The sequence below is a fragment of the Phascolarctos cinereus genome, unplaced genomic scaffold (genome assembly GCF_003287225.1).
Source record: "Phascolarctos cinereus isolate Bilbo 61053 unplaced genomic scaffold, phaCin_HiC Scaffold_2;HRSCAF=192, whole genome shotgun sequence".
Classification (NCBI taxonomy): domain Eukaryota; kingdom Metazoa; phylum Chordata; class Mammalia; order Diprotodontia; family Phascolarctidae; genus Phascolarctos; species Phascolarctos cinereus.
Window position 1 is genome coordinate 6,195,511 of NW_027555625.1, and position 13,673 is coordinate 6,209,183.

The 13,673-nt window shown below is 41.7% G+C and overlaps 1 pseudogene; it reads left to right on the forward strand.

Moving 5' to 3' along the window:
- The first annotated feature begins 12,182 nt into the window (after positions 1-12,182).
- On the forward strand, positions 12,183-12,890 carry LOC110194869 (calcyclin-binding protein pseudogene; annotated as a pseudogene).
- The last annotated feature ends 783 nt before the right edge of the window (positions 12,891-13,673 follow it).

Here is a 13,673-nt window from a genome sequence, read left to right on the forward strand (position 1 = left end):
GACACAACACTGGGAATTGAGACAAGAAAATTAAGGGTTCTAATTCAGTTTCTGACATTTGACAGATGGCTGAATGTGAGTGTCACAAGCTCTCCAAGCCTCAGTTTCCTCCTTTATAAGGTAAGGGCACTAATCCCTGCAAGAGATACTTTACAGAGTGAGCGAGGTAACTGTCAGCCAAGCTCCATAGATGCTATTGTTATTATATGCTACTCCATCTTCCTGGGGCCCAACGGCTTCCTCTGCAAAATGAAGAGCTTGGGCAACATGATTCTCAAGCTCTCTTCTAGCTCACTTTCTTTTTTATTAATTCTATTTGATTTTATTCTCTGAACCAAATTCTACATGCATATAACCCTATTGAGAAAAAAGAAAAAAAATTGTCAAGAACATGTCAATTAAATAAATTCCCACATTAGTCATCAGACATCCTCTTTCCATAATCTCTGAGAGATTTGCTTCTTTCTTGAACTTTTGAAATGGGAGGGTATGTGACATCTCATGACCACCTGGTGTCTAGATGTTGAAAATCAGCCCAGTCTCTGGGGAGGATTCGAGAAGGGAGAGACCTGGCAATGAGCTTGGGAAGGGACTGAGTCCTTTAAGAAGCTCCCAAGGTTTAGACTAGAAACCAGAAGCAGACAAAGGCAGAGGCTATTCTTCAAAAACAGCAGCAATGACAACAAGTACACTGGTGGCTTTTTGCTTCAAGAGAGCAGATCCTTCCCCTCAGTTCCCAGCAGCCACCACTTTCTCATTCTCACACATTCCCAGGCTGCTAGTAGTGCTACTGCTACTGTCAAGCTCAGCTTTCCTTGTTCAGCATCAAATAGAACCTGGCCCTTTTTAAAGCTACACAGAAAAAAAATAAATAAGTTAAAGATGTGCTCCAGCCACCACACTTGACTTCAAATACAGGTTATAACCTTTTTTTTTAATGAGGCAATTGGAGTTAAGTGACTTGCCCAGAGTTACACAGCTAGTGAGTGTTATGTATCTGAGGTCAAATTTTAACTCAGGTCCTCCTGACTCCAGAGCCAGTGCTCTATCCACTACATCACCTAGCTGCCCCCTAGTTTTTCCATTAAATTTAGTTTACATCTGTTTATAATTATGGTGTATGATCTTTAGGGAGAGAGAAAGAAAGAAAGAAAGAAAGAAAGAAAGAAAGAAAGAAAGAAAGAAAGAAAGAAAGAAAGAAAGAAAGAGAAAGAAAGAAAGAGAAAGAAAGAAGGAAGACAGGTAGGTAGAGAGATAAAGAAGTAGATATGAATAGAGGTAGATGGATAGATAGATAGATAGATAGAAATGACAAGAGAAAGGTTATAATAGAGTGTAATAAATAATACATTAAGTTGTGGGGCAGCTCAAACCTGGGAGGTTTGTAGCTGGCCATTGCTACATAATAAAGGCATAGATGTACTCTCTGGGTAAAGGATAATGATCTTGTCTCCTTTTGTTTCTGCATATCAAAACAAAGAGGGTCTTAGAAATCTTAAATCACCTAGAAAGTAAAGATAAAAGACTGTTATTCAGCCACAGTCACAGGGTGTTCAAATGCCAAATTTCATCTTCTCCAGGGGACTCTTTTTGACTTTGGAAGTAGCTGCCTGTGATGGCTTAAATCCCACCCTCTGTAAGAAATCTTTCATGATCCACCCCCTTTATTCTAGTGGCTTCCCCCTGTGGATTATTTCCTTATCCTGCACACAGCTACTTGTACATAGCTGTTCACATGTGCAGTCTCCCACTAGACTGTGTGCTTGCAGGGGCAGGGAATTCCCCCCTCCCTTGTACCCCAGTACTTAGCACAGTGCCTGGAACATAATACATGCTTAATAAATGCATATTGACTTACTGATAATAACTTGAAATTACAGGAGATATTCTTGTTCAAAAATGGACTGTGCCAGCTTACTTCTGAGATTCCTTCCAACTTTTGGGATCTGGCTTTCTTTCTCTAAAAGAAATGACTTCTCAAATCAATAAGGGGTCAAAGGATATGAAAGAGTACTCACAAGGTGAATGCAAACTATTCATCCCCACTTAGAAAATTGTTCTGAAACACTAATAATAAGAGAAATGAAAATAAAAGAAACCTGTCAGATATAATGAAAATGGGAATAGGCCTTGGGGGAGGGATTTGGGAAAAATGGATGCATGAATGCACTCTTGCTGGGACTGTGAATTGGTACCATAATTCTGGAAAGCAATTTGGAATCACTCTAAGAACATTGCTTGGATGTTGACACTCTTTGTCCCAGAGATCCTATTGCTAAGTGTATATGCCTTAAGGACATAAAAAAAGAACCGAAAGAAATAGTCCATAGACACCAAAATACACATAGCAGTGTTTCTAGTGGTAGCAAAGAACTAGAAACAAAGTACATGCCCATAAACTACAAAATGACTAAATAAATTTGAGTTCATGCCTGTAACAGGACTATAATGTGTTGTGAGAAATGAGCCAATGGATTAAAAAAGTATTTATTGAGCACTTAGGTGCTAAACACTGTGCTATCAGTTAATATACATTTATTAAGTGCCTAATATGTACCAGTCAATGTACTAAGTTTTAGGATTAAAAGACAGACAGAAAAACCACAAGCAAAACCAAAAACCAAACAATTCCTGCTCCCAAGATGCTCATGGTCTAATGGGAGAGATATCACGCAAACAGTTATGTATGAACAAGATGTATACACTATAAATTGGAGATAATCAACAGGTGTGAGACACTTGAATTAGGGAGGACTAGAAAGAAGTCTGCAAGAACGGCTTCTTGCAGAAAGTGGGATTTTAGCCAAAATCTTGAAGGAAGTCAGAGATGTCAGAAGGCAGAGATGAGGAGGAAAAAAAATCCAGTTATTGAAAACAACCAGTGAAAATAAACTACCTGGAGATAAGTGGTAGATCTCTAGCCTCTGGATCCTTGGAACAATGGGTGACACACAATATCTCAAGATAATGTATTATACTTTAGGATATTTCTCATTGTAATGAAATGTCCTTCCTTCCTTCTTTTCCTCAGGTCTGCCTCCATCTCATCCAGCCATTTCTCTGAGCTCTACCTTTTGCGGCCAAGCAGAACATCCTTCTTTCACATGACAGCCCTCCAAATGTTTGAAAATTGTCATCATTTTCATACTGGTGTCTCTTCTTCATGTTAAATTTCTTCACTTGGCTTCACCAATTTTTTATGGTACCAACTCAAGACCTTTCCCTCTTGTGATCACCACTTCTGAGCATGCTCAAACTCACTTCCAAGCTCTAAATGAGGTTAGGTCCCTTAGAAGATGACAGACTCCCTGACAATGGGTATTTGTGGGGCTCCACAGCTTCAGTATAGCATGTGTATTTCCTTGATTTTTCATGAAGTGGTGATGTACAGACAGTGCCTCCAAAAGATGCTTCTGAATGAAGGTGTGATGACCTTTAAAAATGGTGAGTCTTTCTATTGTTTCGCAGTTCTCAAAGTTCAGAGTGAGGTGCTGAGAAGTCACTAGTTTGCCATGGTCTAATGGTAGGACTACTAAAGTGTAGCTGAGACCTGGGTGAAGGCAAGTACCTCCAGACAGTACAGAAACCATGACACATGAGTGGGAGATGCCATGTGTCCTGGTGTACAGTGTTCCAATCATGGCTTAGGAAGCACAGGGCAAATACAGGCAACAATGTGTGTAATTATACGTGTAGAATCAGGGAGAAACAATTCCACTTCTGAGGACAGATGGAAGAAATGAAAAAAAGTCAGGTTCGGAATGGCAGTGCTCTAGACTGGGTGGGTCCCTGCCAAGACAGAGTGTCTGGCATCAGGGTGACAGAAATTACAGATTCTCTTTGACAGGAGACATCCAATCTGACAGTCTTGTCCGCTCTGAGTTTTCAAGAGGCTCAATACACATGACTGATGACAATAGTGAGGGCTGGGTGGGGGCTGGTGCTGAGTGAATGTCAATGGGGGGCTCTTGAACTGAAGGATGTCCTAGCAGCTGTCTCCATGACACAGAAAGGCATGGGTGCTTCCACTGAACTGTGTGACAAGAGACAGCTTTGCCAGATAGGATATTCAGCTGTGTAACACCCAGACTGTACCAAAGGCCATCCAATTTAGGAATAATTAGGCTTAGGCCTAGGGACTGGACCTGCCATTTCATTAATAATAGGAACTTGTGCATGAGGAAACTTAGACCAATGCAGATTGGCTTCTTCTCTGCAGTTTCATAGATTTAGAGTTGCCAGAGGCTCTGAGAGGTTCAGTAACTTGTCTCTGGTGACACTGCCAGGTAGCAAGCATCATAGGCAGGACTGAAACTCAGGCCTTCCTGGCTCTATCCACTGGGAAACACTGACTCTGATGACTATTTAACTCCAAATGGGACATGAGAGGCAGTGAGGTATAGTGGATGTGAAACTGATCTTGGAGTCCAGAAGAGCTGGATTCCCCTTCCACCAGTGACATATATTGGCTGTGTGATCCTGGGAACTCCATTACCTCTCATAGTGGCCCAGGCTCTCTCTGACACTGTACATTTTAGAGCAGAGGTTGAAGTGTGTTGGTCAAGGGATTTCTTCATGGAGAGTTTCCTAAACCAACATAATCACAAGTCCTTATATAAAATGGGAAATAGTAACACTGTCTCATGCGGTTCTTCATATGATATGTTTCAAACTGAATTACCACTTCTGATCTCATCCTTCCCTTTCCCATCTCTGTGACTTCCAGGATCCCATATTTCTGTAAGAGGTTTTCCCCTGCTTCATCTCTTTTGAATTGTGCTGATCTGTGCGCTTGCCTTTCCCCCTGTGAAAATGGAAGATCCTTAAAAGAGGATCTGCTTCATGGAGGCACGTATTCTCAGCACCTTGGACAGTGCCTTCATTCAGCAGGTGTGAAATCAGTCTGAATAGAAATGAACTGAGAGTTGTTTTTCCTAATAGGTCCCACAGGGAAAAAACTAAGAACAGTGATGGAATTTGTAAAGGTGCTGATATAGATTTGGATTCAGAAAACCTTCCCAACAATGAGAACCGTATAGAAAATACAGCTGTATAGTGCTATAGGATAGAAAGAAAGAAGGGAAAGAAGGAAAGAAGAGGGGAGGGAGGGAGGGAGAGAGAGTGTGTTCATATGATAGATAAAGCATAGAGCTCTGCGCCTGAAATCAGGACAATCCGAATTCAAATCCAGCCTCAGACACTAACTAGCTAAGTGGCACTATGCTAGTCACTGAGCCTCTGTCTGTCTTAGTTTTCTCATCTATAAAATGAAATAATAATAGCACTTACCTCCCAAGGTGGTTGTGAGGATCAAATAAGATATCTGCAACCTGCTTGCAAACCTTAAAGCTCTATGTAAGTGGTAGCTGTTATTGTTATCATGGAGCAGGTTGCCTTAGGAAGTGATGCCTACCCCCTTTGGAGGTGTCCAAGCAGATCACCACTTCCAGGGAATCTTTAGAGAGATTTTTGTTCAGATAAGGGTTGGATTAATGGCAAGAGTAAATACAGAACTATACAGATATTTGCCAAAGACTTTAAATACATTTACACATCCCAGCCACCTGGGGAGATAAGTAGGGAGGGGCTTATTCCCTCCTATTTTTCCCTTGAAGAAACTGGAACTCAGAGAGGTTAAGTGCTTCTCAGAGTCACACAACCAATAACTGTTAAATGCTGGAATTGAATCCAAGTCTTGCTGATGCCAAGTACAGCACTTTACTAACTTGGCCTCACAGAATGTCTAGAAGCCTGCCGATGTTCCTTTTGACTCTGAGATACTACACTTGTGTGAATGAATGGAATGCAATATAATTAAATAAAATTATAATATAGCATGCTAGAACTCAATTTAATAGCCAGCTTAACACTTTCATTTTCTGGATGAGAAAGCTAAAGATCAGAAGACAATGACTGTCTTCAGGCCTCACAGTGATTTATCAGCAAAAGTGGAAGGACCCAATTCTCCTTAAATCCTGTTCTAGTGCTCTATGAAAAGACTGAATTTCTTTTTTTTTTTTTTAATTTTTTTTATTTTGTTTTTTACTTTTTTTTTTTTTTAATACAAATTTATTTATTTTTAGTTTTCAATATTCACTTCCACAAGTTTTTGAGTTCCAAATTTCTCACCCCTCCCCCCACCCCAAGATGGCATGCATTCTGAATACCCCTTCCCCTGGTCTGCCTTCTCTTCTATCTCTCCCCTCCCTTGTCTTATCCCCTTCCCCTTCTATTTTCCTGCAGAGCAGAATCGACTTCTGAACCCCATTTCCTGTATTTCTTATTTCCCAGTTGCATGTGAAAACATTTCATTTTAAAACATGTGTTTTTAAAACTTTGAGATTCAAATTTTCTCCCTTCTCCCTTCCCCACCCACCCTCATTGAAAAGGCAAGCAACTCAATATAGGCTGTACATGTGCAGTTATGCAAAACTCTTCCTTAGTAGACATGTTGTGAAAAACTAACTCTATTTCCCTTAATCCTACCCTGCCCTCCCATTTATTCTATTCTTTCTTTTGACCCTGTCCCTCCTCAGAAGTATTTGCTTCTGATTACCCTCTTTTCCAATATTCCCTCCTCTCTATCACCCCCTGCTCTCTTGTCCCTTCTCCCCCTATTTTCCTGTAGGGTAAGACAGATTTCCATACCCAATTGAATGTGTATGTTATTCTCCTTAAGCCAAATCCTATGAGAATAAGATTCCCTCATTCCCTCTTACCTTCCCCTGTTTCCCATCCCCTGTGAGAGACTTTTCTTTTCTATTTTTTTGTGAGATAATTTACCCCTTTCTACCTCTCCCTTTTTTCTTCTCCAAGTATAATCCTCTCTCATCCCTTAATTTTATTCTCCAGATATGACCCCTTAATCTTCAACTCACCCTGTGCCTTCTATCTATATACATACATAAATACATATAATTTTTTTCCTCCAACTACCCTAATACTGACAAAGTTCTCACGAGTTACAAATATCATCTTTCCATGCAGGAATGTAAACAGTTCAATCTTAACAAGTCTCTTATGATTTCTCTTTCCTGTTTACCTCTTCATGTTACACGGGAGTCCTGTATTTGAAAGTCAAATTTTCTATTCAGCTCTGGTCTTTTCATCAGGAGTGCTTGAAAGTCCTCTATTTCACTGAATGACCATTTTTTCCCCTGAAGGATTATACTCAGTTTTGCTGGGTATGTGATTCTTGGTTGTAATCCTGTGTCCTTTGCCCTCCGGAATATTATATTCCATGCCCTGTGGTCCTTTAACATAGAAGCTGCTAAATCTTGTGTTATCCTGATTGTGTTTCCACAGTACTTGAATTGGTTTCCTTCTGGAAGCTTGTAATATTTTCTCCTTCACCTGGGAACTCTGGAATCTGGCTACAATATTCCTAGGAGTTTTCCTTTGGGGATCTCTTTCAGGAGGAGATCTGTGGATTCTTTCAATTTCTATTTTGCCCTCTGGTTCTAATGTATCAGTACAGTTTTCCTTGATAATTTCTTGAAAGATGATGTCTAGGCTCTTTTTTTGATCATGGCTTTCAGATAGTCCAATAATTTTTAAATTCTCTCTCCTGGATCTATTTTCCAGGTCAGTTGTTTTTCCAATGAGATATTTCACATTGTTTTCTAATTTTTCATTCTTTTGGATTTGTTTTACAATGTCTTGATTTCTCATAATGTCACTGTCTTCCAATTGCTCTATTCTAATTTTTAAGGAAGTATTTTCTTCAGTAAGCTTTTGGACTTCCTTTTCCATTTGGCCAATTTTTCTTTTTAGGGCATTTTTCTCCTCATTGGCTTTTTGGACCTCTTTTGCCATTTGGGTTAGGCTGTTTTTTAAGGTGTTATTTTCTTCAGTATTTTTTTGGGTCTCCTTTAGCAAGCTGTTGACTTGTTTTTCATGATTTTCTTGCATCACTCTCATTTCTCTTCCCAGTTTTTCCTCTACTTCCCTTACTTGCTTCTCAAAATCCCTTTTGAGCTCTTCCACCTGATTCATATTTTTCTTGGAGGCTTTGGATGTAGGAGCTTTGACTTTGTTGTCTTCTTCTGGTTGTATATTTTGATCTTCTTTTTCACCAAAGTAAGATAATATAGTCTGACTCTTTTTGTACTGCTTGCTCATGATCCCAGCCAATTACTTGAGTTTTAAACTCCTTGTTAAGGTAAGAGTCTGCTTCCAATGTGGAGAGTGAACTGTCCCAAGCTTCAGGGGTTTGTGTAGCTGTTTTCAGAGATACTTCTAGGGACCTGTAAATTTTCAGTTCTTCCACGGTGGTATGATAAGGGGCGAGGTGTTTACTTCTTTCCTGGCCTGTGAGCACAAGTATTCCTTTCTGTCCCATAACTGTGAGGAGGGGTTCCTCTTCACAGCCACTACAAGCTCCACCAAGCCAGCGCTCCTGCTCACCCCAGCACTGCCGCCCAGAACTGTGACCCAGATCCACACACAGGCAAAGCAAGAAATTCCTGCCTTAGCACTGGCAAAGAGATCCCTGCAGTCCCTGTCTGATCAGCCACTGGATTCCCCTTCAGTCTGTGGGCCGGAAGCTCAGGAAGCAGCTGCCCCAGCCCAGGGCCAGGCTTTTGGGGAATGGAGCTGAGACCCCACCTTCCTCTCTGACCACAGACAGAAAACAGACTTTTCCCACTGACCTTCTAAGTTGTCTTTGGCATTGGTGGATTGAGGAGTCTGGAAATCTCCACAGCTGCCCACCATTCAGTCCTCTGAGGCCTGCTTCAGGTTTGCTGAGGCCTGCGCCCAAATGCTGCACTGCGCTGCCCAGCGCAATATACCTTTCTGATCAATCATCCAGGTCATCTTGGGCTGGAAATTTGTTTCACTCTGTCTTTTTGTGGGTTCTTCTGCTTCAGAATTTGTTTAGAGCCATTTTTATGAGTATTTGGAGGGGTTTGGGGGAGAGCTCAAGCAAGTCACTGCTTTCACTCACCATCTTGGCTCTGCCCCCAAAAAGACTGAATTTCTTCAAAGCCCTTTCCAAGTCTTTTCAGCTGTACTCCCCTACCCTGAACCTGACTTTACTCATGTCTAGGAGAGGTATTAGATTTGCCCTCATCTCCACTCTCTCCCTGCCTCTCCATCTAGATAATGAAGAAGATTGGCTCTGGCCAATAAACTGAAGCCTCTGAGGAAAATCCATATGATCCTGGACAATCTGATATCTCCACTGAATGTCTGAGTATCATTTCTGAGAAGTCATATAACCACAAGCTTTTTCTCCAAAGCTGATCTGCTCTTGGGAAATAGAAACCTAATAACTGCAATAAAATGCCTGCTATTGGCCTATCAACTGCCTGTCACCTTTCTGAGTATCTATTTCTAAGCAGTTTTATTTATTTTTGAAAAAAACAGTCTAGTTTCATTTCCCTTCAGGGAACAGCTAATGACTTGTGCAGATGAAGGAAGAGGATGGCATAGTGTTCTTACGTGCAGAGAGACAGGGAAAGGGGTGCTGCAGTGGCAGAAAGGCAGCAACCCTGCCCGATACTTTTACAGGAGACGTTCTCTAAGGACATTGGAGACCCAGAAATACTGGATTGGTGTTTAAGCTAGCCCACTACATGTACAACAGTTACAGAGTAGCATGTATGGAGGGAGGGAGGGAAAGCAGGAGGAATAGGGAAGATTTTCTTGGTAGCAGAGCAGAAGCCTGGCATTTTCTGGGTGGCTATCCCTGGACCTCTTGTTCCCCTATAATGTGTATGTTCCTGTGGTTCACTATAGTCTATGCTATGAGCTTCCCAGGGTTTTAGGCACTGAGCAAGGAAAGACTAGATTCTAATAAGCTGGGTGATCTCAGACAAGCCACTTAACCTTTCTGTGCCTCAGTTTCCTTATCAGTACCTGTGGGATTATAATAGATCCTGTCAGTAAAGTGCTTACAAAACCTTAAAGTGTTTTCCACATATCCATTGTGTTTCAGGGGTGGGGCTGGTGGTGATAAGCAAGAAAGGACCATGGTCAGGCCAGCTCTAACCTTTGCTTTCCTACAGGCAAGTGCATAGCATCTGGCCATAGCAATGTTGGCTGCCTTGGGGCTTGACGATCTCTGTCACAAGCTGTTTATTTCTTCCTAAATCGGGGAGAGGAAGGGGGGAATAGAAGTAGGAGATGATGTTATGTCATTTATTAAGCAAAATATTGTTCCCTGCCTCAGTGGCTCAGCAATCAAGCGTCCTATTATTGATGTGCTTTTCTTATCTCAGAGAGGACTGGTCCTTGGACCCTTTGTTCATGGGGAGGAAGGGCTATGGAGTAGCAGCTCTGGGAAAAGGGGGCAAGTCAACAGACTCAGAATTCACCTTGTTTTCAGAATGCTTTCATATTCTTTGCCATCCTTAGGAGCACAGGATCCCACACCATAGACTGAGGGGCAGAAGGGACCTCAGAAGTCACCTGGTCTAATTTCCCCTTCATCTTTTTAAAAAAAAAACTGAGGCCCAGAGCAGTGTTAGGATGTGCCCAGTGTCACATAGTACTAAGAAAGACAGTGAGGACTTGAGGCCAAATCTTTGACCACAAATACAATTCTATTTCCACTCTGCCAAGGTTCCTGTTTGGATCCTTACGACTGGCCTGTGGTAGATAGTTCAGGGATTATTATCCCTTTCAACAGGGAAGGAAATAGACACAGAAAATAAGTCAAAAGCAAAAGTCAAAGCTCCCAATCTATAAAGGCAGGCAAAAGATTTCTGACTTTCAGGCTGAAAAGCTCTATGTTCCATCCCTTAATCTTTCAAAGGCCTTTCTTTGTTGCTCTTACATAATAGAATATTGGGCAATGAGGCCTCAGTCTTGGGCATGGCCATTTGGAGGGTCGTGATGACCAGGGGAGGTTCCGTTTTTCTCTTTGAAGCAGGCACAAGAATTCCTTGATGGTCTCCTGGCCCCTCACTAAAGAGTAAAGAGAAAACCTTTGCCTGGCTGCTGAGCCAGAGCTGAGCACGAATACAAACGGTATTGACTCCCCAAATTGGTCTCTCTTTCCTGGCTGTATTGGAGCAAAGAGGATGAAAGGCTATCAACCTCACTCCCATCTGGTGCTCCTTGACTTCAAAGCCAAATAGCACCTTTGACAATTGTCCTGTTTTTATCTATTGTTTCCTGCTCTTAAGTGAAAGACCATTGGATAGATACTGACCTTGTGAGATTCAGAAGGTCAGAGCAGCAGAGGTACAGTTACAGGAGTCCATATCAGAAATTTTCTTGGGCCAGCCTGGTGGGGCACCAACATGACCCCCACACAGCAAGCCTTAGGACCCGATCCAGCAGTGGACCAGGCTTGGAGGGAGCAACTTATCCAGTGGCTATGTTACTTTGGAAAGTGAACTTAGTGGGTAGAATGACTTAGAGCAACCATTTTAGATCTGAGGCTACTGTGTCCAAGAACCAAGGTGATAAAGGGACAAGTCTGCTGTGGGAGAAATGCTTTTGTATTTCTGTTCTTATGATATCTTCTTAGTAAATATCCCTTTGTAAAAGCTAATGGATGTTCAATGGTGAAACGGCATTGGTTGGGGTCAATCAGTACAGGGGAGGTAGTAAATTGTAAATGATATTGGAAAGAATACAATGTAATTGGGGCTTGAGTTGATAACTTTGGAAAGAGCCACAGGGGCACCCATAGAACCTTGAGAGGGGATCATTTGCCTAGCTCTGGCCACCAGCTGCCAAGGGAATGGAACTTGGGATGAGGACAGAGTCTATAAAAGCTACATGTTCCCTTGAGAAATTCAAATGTATCTACTTCTCTTTGGTATCATGTTCTCTGGCCTGTACTGAAGGAGTCCATTTCACAGATGAAAAAGTCAAGACTCTGGGAATTCATGATCTAAGGCTGAGATTGGAGCTGAACCTATAGCAGAATAGGCATTCCTGGTCTGCTTCCTTTCCACTCTACTCGGGCTTCCAAAGACTCTTGGGAGCTGCACTTGCCTTTCTTAGGGTCCAGACCATTTTTAAGAGGCAAGCCTGGTCTGTCCTCAAGCCTTCAGCATAGAGGGTGGCCCCCAAATCCAAGCCCTGTGCAGATGGCTCTGGAAGTTGGACCCACACTCTGATGGTGGTGAGAGCAGTGTTCTGAGCCAGTCTTTGTGGTGTGGGATCCCTGGGCCTCCCTTTTGTGTGATTACAGCTCGAGTTATTCCTGGTGGAGGTGGTAAGCCATGATGGCAGCCCTGGGGGAGCTATGGAAAGACCTGGAAGAAGCTACTGGGGAAAGCCACTAGGAAAAGAGTCTATGATGTCCTAACAGCAGCAAAGTCCAAGTTAGAGACAGAAATCAAGCACAAGACAAAGCAGGAGGGACAGGAGAAAGGAGAAACTGTTGATAATAAGAAAACAGCGGCTGTGGTTGCCTCCATTTCAGTTGGGTACACAGTAAAAATTATTAATCATGGATAGGATCAGTCAGATAAATATGTGAAAATCTGCGTCACCTGAAATGGTATTCAGCAAGTCCCCACTGAGAATGGACAGGGGCAGTTTATGAGAGATCATTGGAAGTTCTTGTAAAGAATCTTAATGCTCAAACTACTCTTTAACTGTCAAAAACTGCTTGAAGCCCATTTCTGCAGAAGGGAGTTTAAGAAAGACCATGACTGACACAGTGTTATGCACAAAGAAGCAGGAATAGAAATGGGATTTCCTGACCCAGGTGGAGAAAGAATGCAAAGAGGAGGGAAAATCCTCCTTTGATGATGACACAGATCCTAGTGAGGGGGCTGATGAGTGTGTTAAAGAAAATTTATGAAGATGGAGATGATTAAAAGAAGAGAATTGTTAATAAGGCCTGGGTAGAGTCAAGGGAGAAACAAGCCAGAGGAAAGAGCAGATTCTTAGAGAAAAAATCCTCTTGGAAATTGGAACACTAACACGTTGTTGGCAGAGTTGTAAAATGATCCAACCGTTTTGGAGAGCAATTTGGCACTATGCCCAAAAGGATATAAAAATGTGCATACCTTTTGACTCAGCAATACCACCTCTAGGGCTGTATCTCAGAGAGATCATACTAATCGGAAAAGGACCCACACGTACAAAAAATATTAATAGCAGCTCTCTTTGTGATGGCCAAGAATTAGAAGTGGAGAGGATGCACATCAATGGGGAAATGGCTGAGCAAGTTGTGGCATATGAATGTAATAGAATACTATTGTGCTATAAGAAATGATGAGCAGGCGGATTTCAGAAAAGCGTGGAAAGACTTGTACGGACTGATGTTGAGTGAAGTGAGCAGAACCAGGAGAATGTTGTACACAGTAACAGCCACATTGTGCAATGTCTAATATTGATAGCCTTAGCAATGCAAGGATCTAAGACATCTCCAAAGGTCTCATGATGAAAAATGCTATCCACATCCAAAGAAATAACTATGGAGTTTGAATACAGATTGAAGCAGACTATTTGCTATTCTTTTCTTCTGTTTTGTTTTGATTCCTCTTTCAGGGGGTTCCTCCTTTGGTTCTAATTCTTCCTTACAACATGACTAATGTGAAAATATATTTAATAGGAATGTATATGTATAGCCCTATATATCAGATTGCATGCTGTCATGAAGAGGGAGGTGAAAAGGAAGGGGGAGAAAAATTTAAAATTCAAAAGTTTATGGAAGTGATTGTTGATAAATCAAAATAAAGTAAGAGAAAAAAACCCAAAAA